Raw genomic sequence first — 10,214 nt, 5'->3', positions numbered from 1 at the left:
AATTTTTGTTGCGACGAGACAGAACCGAGAAAATTACATACTCCCCCGATAATAGTAATAAGAAGTATTCTATTAGGGGGTTAAAACCGCGTGATTTGGTAAAGAGAGGTGGCTTTGGATTGGTGAGTAGGTGAAGGCTTCTCCAAAGGAAGTTACACTGAGAAAATAAATAATCTGAGGTGCCGGGGAGAGCATCGCAGACAGAGGAACAGCCAGTGCAAAGGTCCCATGATGGGAACAAGCTGGTGCATCTGCAGGCGGGAGAGCCTGGAGGCAGTGGGGAGAGCCTGGAGGCAGGGGCAGGTAGGGCTCAGGCAGAGAGGCCAGACTGGCAGGTGTGATCAGATCTCACCTCGGGGCTCTCTGGATCTGGAAAGAAACCTGCCTTACTGTGTCCAGTGGGAAACTAAGCTGAGAGGTTTAAACTGGTGTGGGGGTGGGGTATGTGTATGTGTATGACATAATATGATTTAATTGTTTTTAAAACAATCACTCTGGCTGCTAGGAGGACAGAAGATTATAGTAAGGTGGGAGAGTAAGTATGGAGACCAGTATGGGAGACCAGTAAGTATGGGAGGCTATGGAGGTGGCTTGGACCAGAGATCACAAAGGCTTAGACCAGAGTAGTACTACTCAAACTTTATTTTTTTTTTTAAAAGGGTTAAGATGGTACATTTATTTTTATTCAGTTATTTATTTATTTGGCTGCATTGAGCATCTTGCAGGATCTTAGTTCCCAGACCAAGGATTCAACCACCTGCATTGGAAGGCAAATTCTTAACCACTGGACCACCAGAGAAGTCCCTACTCAAACTTTAGAGGGCATCAGGAATCCTCTGGAGGGCCCAATCCTCAGAGTTTGTGATTCTGGAGAAGACGCCAAGATTTTTGCATTTCTTACAAGCTCCTTGTTGACACTGCTGCTGCTGGTCTGCCAATCACACTTTGAGTAGCAAGAGACTAGACAGGAGATGGAAGAAGTGGACAGATTTCAATATATTTTGGAAACTCAAGTCAACAGGATTTACTGATGGACTGCATCTAGGGGACGAGCAAAAGAGAAGAATCAAGGATGACTTTGGGGTTTTGGTTTAGCGACTGAGGAAATAATTGCAGGCACATACTGAGTAGAAAGTGGAAGGAGGGGCAGATGAAGAGGGAGAAACTGAGAGTTCTGTTTTGGGGGTGTAAAGCATGAGAGGTATCCAAGTGGAAATGCCAGTTGCTGGGTGGTGAGTTCTGGTGTTGGGGCAAGAGGTCAGGACTGCGGAGACCTCAGCATAAAGATGGAATTTAAAGTGTTGGGACTGGAAGGGGTGGCCCAGGGAGAGATCAGACTTGGGGAGGAGAAGGAGCATGGGACTTATCCCTGGGTATCCAGCACCTAGCAGTCAGGCAAAGCAGAGGCACCAGTGGGTAAGAAGACAACCTAGACTTAATGTCATTCATGCCATGGGCAGAAAGCCTTTTAGGAAAGATGGAATGGCCAATAATGTGACTGGGAGCAATGTGTGATATGAGAGATCCCAAATCCCAAAGTCATCCTTGATTCTTCTCTTTTACTTGTTCTCCAGATGCAATCCATCAGTAAATCCTGTTGACTCTGCTTCCACAATATATTGAAATCTGTCCACTTCTTCCATGTCCAGCGTCTAGTCCAACGCTACTTCAAGTGTGACTGGCATGCCAGCAGAAGGGAGCACCCTCCAGGGGAAGAAAAGAAGAACCTGCCAAAGTGACTAAGGAACTTGATGGACTTCCCTGGTGGTCTAGTGGCTAAGACTCCACACTCCCAATGCAGGGGGCATGGGTTCCATCCCCAGCCAGTGAACTAGACCCACATGCTACAACTAAGAGTTTGCGTGCTGCCCCAAAGATTGAGGGTCCCATGGGTTGTAACCAAGATCCAGTGCAACCGAATAAATGAATAAACATTTAGGGGGGGAAAAAGAAGGAACCTGGGAATCTGTAGCTCCTTGTAACCTCAGATGGCCCCATGTAGAGAAGTGAAGAAACCTCAGATCTATTACAGCTAACTCTGCAGCCAGCTCTCTTGTCCTGAAGGGCTAGCAGCGTTTGAAGAAGGAGAGAAGGGACAGATCAAGTCTCAGGTATTGGGCCTGGAAAGGAGAAGACAGGTAGCAGAGGTCTTAGGATTCAGGTATGATAATAGACGGCATCTCAGACAGAAAGGCTGCGCCATTCTGGAAACTTTCTTCCCTTTCACCTCCCAGAAACGAGCATCCCTTCTCCCAAACAAGAGCAATTCTTCACCCAGTGTTTTTGAGCCCTGGGCCGCCTGCCGAAGCTGAGCCCTGGCTCCACTGGCGGTCTCCTCCCTCGTCTGTATTTTGATGGCTTCCTTTAGCCTGGCTCCTTCCCCTCAGACTACAATAATGCTATTCCAGCCTAAAAGAAAGCTCTGTTCCTCCACCCTTCCTCCCCTGCAGCTACTGCTTTCATTGCTTTTACCCCAAACTTCCTACACCAAGGCTCATGCTTCCTCACTTTCTTTTGCAATGGAATTTGGCTTGGGTCCTTGCCACTGTCTCCAAAGCCATGGCCACCTCATAGTCATCCAACCCAAGGTCTGCTCCTCCAGGTTCTGACCTCAGGCCATCTTCCTGCTGTGTTAACACAATGGCCACACAGTCCTTCTGGAAACTCCTGCCTCCTCCTCTCAAAGTCCTCACCATCCCTACCCAGTGCCCCTCCCCCTTCCCAGTGTGGCCTGGTTGAGGGTGAGGGGACAGGACTCTCTGGGTTCTATAACTTGTGGTCTTGTCTCCTTCTCTGCCCGCTCCCAGGTGATCACATCCAGACCCTTCCATGATCGTCTGTGAGCTGATGACTGATGACAACTTGCACTGCTATTTCCAGCTGCCCATGTGAGATTTCCACGTCCTGCAGGCATGTCAAAGATGTCTAAAACAAAACCTCACCCACAGTGTGCACTTAATAGATGGACATTAAGTACATGTTTATTGAATGAACTGCTTTCTCCTTGCCCACTCCTGCCTCCTACATGTTAAAGAAAAAGCAATAGGGCTTCCCTCATGGCTCAGTGGTAAAGGGTCCACCTGTCAATGCAGGGTTCGATCCCTAATCCGGGAAGATTCCACATACTGCAGAGCAGCCAGGCCTGTGCACTACAGCTATTGAACCCCTGTTCTAGAGCCTGAGATCCACAGCTACTGAGCCCACGTGATGTAGCTACTGAAGCCTGAGTGCCCTAGAGCCCATGCTCCACCACAAGAGAAGCCACCGCAATGAAAGGCACGTGCACCACAACAAAGGTTAGCCCCCACTCACTGCAACTAGAGAAAAGCCCTTGCAGCAACAAAGACCCAACATAGCCAAAATTAAAACAAATACAATTATTTTAAAAAGTCTCACACATCTTTTAAAAATAAAGAAAAAGCAATAAATGATAAACAAAGCATAAACATGTCTTCCCCTTCTGTCTGGACTAGTGGAATCACCTCACACCCTCCTCTCTTGTACATCTAATTGCTCACACAATGTTGTTGATTCTGTCTCCCAAATGTTTCTGGAAATGTTCCTCTTTTCTCCTTTCCATTTCTGTGTGTGTGCTTAGTTTCTCAGTCATGTCTAACTCTTTGCCATCCCATTGATTGTAGCCCACCAGGCTCCGCTGTCCATGGGGATTCTCTAGGCAAGAATATCGGAGTGGGTTGCATGCCCTCCTCCAGGGGATCTGCCCAACCCAGGGATTGAATCCAGGTCTCTCCCATTGCAGGTGGATTCTTTACTGTCTGAGCCACCAGGGAAGCCCTCAGTTCAGTTCAGTTGGTTGCTCAGTCGTGTCCGACTCTTTGCGACCCCATGAATCGTAGCATGCCAGGCCTCCCTGTCCATCACCAACTCCGGGAATTCACTCAAACACATCCATCAAGTCAGCGATGCCATCCAGCCATCTCATCCTCTGTCATCCCCTTCTCCTCCTGCCCCAAATCCCTCCCAGCATCAGAGTCTTTTCCAATGAGTCAACTCTTTCCATGAAGTGGCCAAAGTACTGGAGTTTCAGCTTTAGCATCATTCCTTCCAAAGAAATCCCAGGGCTGATCTCCTTCAGAATGGACTGCTTGGATCTCCTTGCAGTCCAAGGGACTCTCAGGAGTCTTCTCCAACACCACACTTCAAAAGCATCAATTCTTCGGTGCTCAGCCTTCTTCACAGTCCAGCTCTCACATCCATACATGACCACTGGAAAAACCATAGCCTTGACTAGACAGACCTTTGTTGGCAAAGTAATGTCTCTGCTTTGAATATGCTATCTAGGTTGGTCATAACTTTCCTTCCAAGGAGTGAGCGTCTTTTAATTTCATGGCTGCAGTCACCATCTGCAGTGATTTTGGAGCCCCCAAAAAGAAAGTCTGACACTGTTTCCACTGTTTCCCCATCTATTTGCCATGAAGTGATGGGACCAGGTGCCGTGATCTTCGTTTTCTGAATTTTGAGCTTTAAGCCAACCTTTTCACTCTCCACTTTCACTTTCATCAAGAGGCTTTTTAGTTCCTCTTCACTTTCTGCCATAAGGGTGGTGTACTCTGATGCAATTATCCTTGTCCTAGCTGACTAACAGTAGCCTAACTCACTGGTTCTCAAAGCTGGTTACACATTAGAATCACTGGGGAGATTTTTAAAATTCTGACACTCAGCCCCACTCCAGATTAATTCCATCAAAATATATAGTGGTGAAGCTAGAGCACTGGTATTCCTAAAAAACTCTACAGATGAGGGACTTCCCTGGTGGTCCAGTGGCTAAGACTCCGAACTCCCATTGCAGGGGCCAGGTGGCGGAACTAGATCATAGCAAAGATTGATGATCCCGAGTGTCACAACTAAGACCCAGTGCAGCCAAATAAATAAAATAAATAAATATTAAGCAAAAAATCAACTCTGCAGATGACTATAACATGCAGTCAGATTTGAGAACCACAGATCCTTTCCTTCTCCAGTATCCAGTATTTCCCTCATGAGACCCCCAGCAAATCTGATCTTAACATTCTTCTGCTTTAAAACTTCAGATGACTTCCTATATCCTACAGTATGATTCTTAAGTTGGAATCCAGTTTCAAATAATCTGTGAACCCCATTAAATTATACACCAAATATTGTGCCCATGGAGAAGATTGCTTCTGTTCTCAAAGGAGTCTGATTCAAAAAAGGTGAAGGATAATTAGCCAGGTAGGAGTCAATAGTTCAGCATTTACTGTGTGCCAGACAGTGTGCTCATCACTTCACATACATTAGCTCATTAACAGTCAAAACTAACCCATAAGTATGAGTATTACCCCCACTTTACAGATGATGGTTAAGTAATGTCTCCAAGTCAACAAACCCTTGGAGTCTAGACTTAGATGCAACCAGAGCTACTCTTTACCACCTCCCTGGTTTGCAGGACTAAACCACACCCTTCATTGAAGCAAACGAAGCTTTCTCCACCTGGCTAATTGGAGGCAACCCTCCTTCCCCATCCAGGCTCGAGCCACACACTTGGATCCACACTCTGGCCCATGCCTCTGTCCCCCTTCCAGGCTGTGACCACTCCCTGGAATGTCCTCCCTGCACCCCTATTCCAGGCAGAATCCTAGTTACACTTCAGGACTCAGCACAAATGTCCCCTGTGACTCTCTGAAACCATCTCTCTGACACTTTCCCAAAAGACACTCATTATGGCCTTTCAGCATCTAATGATAGGGGTGTTCACCTCTCTCCCCTGCCAGGCAGAGCTCCTTGAGGGAAAGGACTATGTCTTGTTGACCTGCGGCTCCCCAGCATCTCACAGTACCCTGGCCCACGGAAGGGGCTCAATGAACATTTGTTGAAAATAACATAATTTAAGTGTGCTTTCTACTTACTAGGGATTACCCAGGTTCTAAATACAGAGAGCAGGCCTTTGTCTTGAGAGAATGACATTTGACAGGTTCTTAACGTTACCAGGATGTCCCCACCGATCTCATTGGGTTATTGTTAAGATTAGATGAAATAATTCTTTAAAAGCACTTTGCATTGTTAAACAATGCAAAAAGAAGGCCTGATTATTAACTAACTCTCTGCTCACATCCAGTGGCTAATGGACCATTATGAATGTCAGGAAATGCAGATTTAACAGCCACCAGTTACATGCCTTAAAAAAAAATGTCAGTCATCGCATTGGCATCTCCTGCTCCGAAACAAACAATGTCCTCATTGCTGTGGCATTCTGCACAGCTGAAGTAGCCACACCAGGAATGCTCAATTGAATTTATACTTACTATAAATTAGTTTTATAAAACATGTACCAAGTGTCTTAAGAGGTTCAAGCAAAATTGCTTTTTACAGGGGTGAGAGAAAAGAGGCATCAGAAATGCAGTTGTACATACATGGGCTAGTGTGAAGCTTCCTGCTTCTGGCGGTATCCTACTGAGCCAACCCTAAAATAGAGCACTTGGGAATGAATGATATAAAAATTAATCTTAATGAAAATTATCAAATTGTGGCAAATTCCTGAAGGTTCAAAATTGAACCTAATTTTGAAGGTTCTCATACTTTCTAAGCACTCTAAAAGGTTACCCTAGCTTTCCCCACTTGCTAATGTAAAGACTGGGATATTTCATATGTGGGAAGTGATTTCCAAGCCCAATCTGACTGGTGGCAGAGAAAATTGTTAAACCGATAATCGAATATTATACCAAGCATCACAAACATGTTAGTCATTTGGCAACTCATCAAAGAAAGAAAGACAGAAAGGAGAGAGAAAGAAAACAAGAAAATTTAAAAATTGAAAGTCTACGAGGAAAGGATGAGAGGAAATCTTACCCGAGTCTGAGAGCCGTAACTACTGAGCTCACATGCTGTGACTACTGAAGCCCATGCGCCTAAACCCTGTGCTCTGCGGCAAGAGAAGCCACCCTAATGAGACCTGAGCACTGCAGCAGAGTAGCCCCTCCCTGTTCACCGCAACCAGAGAAAGCCCATGTGTAGCAACCAAGACCCAGTGCAGCCCCAAATAAATTTTTTTAATGTGGAAATTACAATGACAACAATAATAATAAAAATACCTTCCTCATAGGGATATAGCAAGTCAATGGATTAGATGCGTTTTCTGGCCCGTGATGTGTACTCAGGCTATGCTGTTTAGTTGCTCAGTCATGTCTAACTATTTGCAACCCCATGGACTGCAGCCCATCAGGCTCCTCTGTCCATGGGGATTCTCCAGGCAGGAATACTGAAGAGGGTTGCCATGCCCTCCTCCAGGGGATCTTCCCAACCCGGAGATCGAACCCAGGTCTCCTGCATTGCAGGCAGATTCTTTACCAGCTGAGCTACCATGGAAGCCTGATGAGTACTCATAAATGTTAGCCATTACAACTAAAGTAAACTTACTGAATGCCGATTATATAAACAGCATAATAGTACCCTCTGGTAGTTTTAAATTCATTCTCTATATAGGCTTCCTCTTCTCATTGGCATTTGAATATCTTTGTTCAGCCACTAAACACTATTATAATTATGTTTGGTGTGTATCAGTTGTATCCCTTGAGTTTTGCATGGTGCGTTGTTTTAAACAGCTATCCTGTGTAGATTTCAGAATATGACTTTCATTAGTTAAGATCCAGAAGAAGCTTAAAGTTAATCATCAAGGGTGGTGTGTATAGACTCTAGGGAGGGAATTCAGTGATAGGCAGCTTTGAGATTCCATTAAAATCAGGATTTACATTTATAATAGGAAGCCGAGAGGTCACATGGGTAAGCTGTATATATTCCGAACTGATTTCATCTCCCAGGCCCTCCCCAAACTCAATCTTCCTCCTTTATTATTACAATCCACTTTACCCACCAAAAAGAATTCAGCCCCAAGCACTAAAATCAAAAACCTGTGTGTGTCACCAAGCCCTTGGCGCTGAGCTGCTTCTGTATATGGAGTGAAGAGGTGCTCTTCCCAAAGGCTCTTATGTTTGCAACCTGCAAAGAGCCTTCTGGAAGGAAACAGTGAGACCTAGGGCCTCTCTTCACAAAATAAAAGTTAATGTACTACCCCTGCTGGACTTGGGCTGAGGCTAGCTGGCAGGAAAGAGCAGCAGTGCTTCCTGAGGGGCTCAGGGTCAGAGGGACTTTGGTTCTGGAGAGCTGACTCTGGGAGCTGTCCCAGAGCTGGAGCCCTGTGGTCCAGCCACTCGACCCCACGGGTGGGCCCAGGGAAGATGGCTAAGTGTGAACGGAAGAGTTAGTCGCTGAGAGGGTGGGTTCTCTGGGCTGTGGCCACAGGATAGCATCACACAGGGGCTCTCCCTCCTGAGCCTGAGGCTGGGCCCCTCCGTGGTGCCTCGTTTGCTATTGTGTTCAGGGTCTGGCCTCGACTGTTGTGTTGGCTGCCATTCATGCCTCAGTTTCTGCAGCAGGTCCAGGGATGGATGGAGCCTCCAGAGGAGATGAGGCCACCCCTGATGGAATCTTCTGCTTGGGGTCCTTATACCTTTGGTCACTGCAGAGGAGAAGGGCTTATCAGTAGACATAATGATAACAGGACTGATTCCCTAAGACTCAGTGAGCTCCTCTGGGGTTTGGTAAGCATATTCTTCCGAGATCAGAGGAGATCGGGCGCCTTCAGGCTGATATGGCCAGAGACTGGTAAGCATATTCTAAGAAGGACACCCAAGAAGGAAAGGAAAGGAGAAAGGCAAGTATGTATTGTCATATTTGCTTGAATACATATTTTTAAATATCTCTGCAAGGATACATAAGAAACCAGAAAGAGTGATTGCTGGGACTTCCCTGGCAGTCCAGTGGTTAAGACTCTGGGCTTCCACTGCAGGGGATTCGGGTTCCATCCCTGGTTGGGGAACTAAGATCCTGTATACTGAGGGGTGTGGCCAAAAAATTAAAAAAAAAAGAAAGAAACAGTAGTTACCCTTTGCAGGTGGGGATGGAAATTGAGGGTTTCCCAGGTGGCAGTAGTGGTAAAGAACCTGCCTGCCAGTGCAGGAGATGTTAAGAGACACAGGTTTGATCCCTGGGTCAAGAAGATCCCCTGAAGAAGGAAATGGCTACCCACTCCAGTATTCATGCCTGGAGAATCCCCATGGACAGAGGAGTTTGGCCGGCCACAGTCCATGGGGTTTCCCGATCTGAAGAGCCAACTCACGGAAAAGACCCTGATGCTGGGAAAGATTGAAGGTGGGAGGAGAAAGGGACAACAGAGGATGAGATGGTTGGATGGCATCACCGACTCAATGGACATGAGTTTGAGTAAACTCCAGGAGTTGGTGATGGACAGGGAGGCCTGGCGTGCTGCAGTCCATGGGGTCACAAAGAGTCAGACACAACTGAGCAACTGAACTGAACTGAACACAGGGAGGCTGATCAAGGATGCCTAGAGGAGAGGCAGACCCCATTCCCAGTGTGAGTCTGGGGTTCCCACAGCATAGTCACTGGAAGGGAGTATGGGAGGACCAGCTGCCTACTGGCTCTGCAGAACTGAAAAGAAATCTGATCTGATTTTGGACCTCAAGCCTGTAAGAGAGTTGCAAGTGTTATCTGTGCCTGCTGCCTCTGAAATGCCCCTTGGATCTGGGCTTTCTTCATCTCTCACCTTGCATACTCTGACCACCTTTCAGTTGGCTTCCTTGTGCCAAGGTTCTAACCCCTCCAGTCCGTCCACCAGTCTTTAAATTTCTTTGTGGAAGTGAAAACCTGATTGTGCCTGTCCAGGAGGGTCCCCAAGGATAGTGTCCTTTCTCGATTTCCCCTGGAGCATGTGATAAAACACCCCAATTCCTTCTAAGTCCTTGGGGGACCCTGTCACTCTGCCACTCACCCTGCTCCACCCACACCTGGCTGCTTGTGGGTTTCTGGATGGCCCATTCTGTCATGTTCTGTGGCTTTCCATACGCTGCCCCTTCCTTCCCACTTCTGTTTAGTCACCCTGGAAAACTGCATTCTGTCATCAGGATTTGATGGAAATGTCATATTGTCTCTGTGACCCATGATCGCTCCTCTTTTTGGCCCTAATCCTGACCTCAATCACTCCACAACACTTTGAACACATTCCTATTCGTGTTTACTTTTGTAAACTTATTGTTTTTACATTTTTATCAGATTCTTAGCCTCAGGAGAGCAGGAGTTATGCCTTATTCATTTTTGTATTTTCAGTGTACAGAAGATACTTGGGTTATATATGGATGAGAGTTTTGTTCCGAATCAAACCC

At 46.4% G+C, this 10,214-nt stretch overlaps 1 long non-coding RNA gene across 1 annotated transcript; it reads right to left on the bottom strand.

Annotated features, from left to right (window-relative positions):
- Positions 1 to 536: 536 nt before the first annotated feature.
- LOC123329378 lies at positions 537 to 6,908 on the bottom strand. Its single transcript, XR_006544759.2, has 3 exons — positions 6,826 to 6,908; positions 1,959 to 2,120; positions 537 to 960 (listed from the first exon to the last, which is right to left on the bottom strand). It is a non-coding gene; the product is annotated as an uncharacterized LOC123329378 (long non-coding RNA).
- Between the last annotated feature and the right edge of the window lie 3,306 nt (positions 6,909 to 10,214).

Source organism: Bubalus bubalis, chromosome 15 (assembly GCF_019923935.1).
Source record: "Bubalus bubalis isolate 160015118507 breed Murrah chromosome 15, NDDB_SH_1, whole genome shotgun sequence".
Taxonomy (NCBI): Eukaryota; Metazoa; Chordata; class Mammalia; order Artiodactyla; family Bovidae; genus Bubalus; species Bubalus bubalis.
The sequence above is the reverse complement of the archived record's forward strand: the minus strand, read 5'-3'. Positions and strand labels throughout refer to the sequence as shown.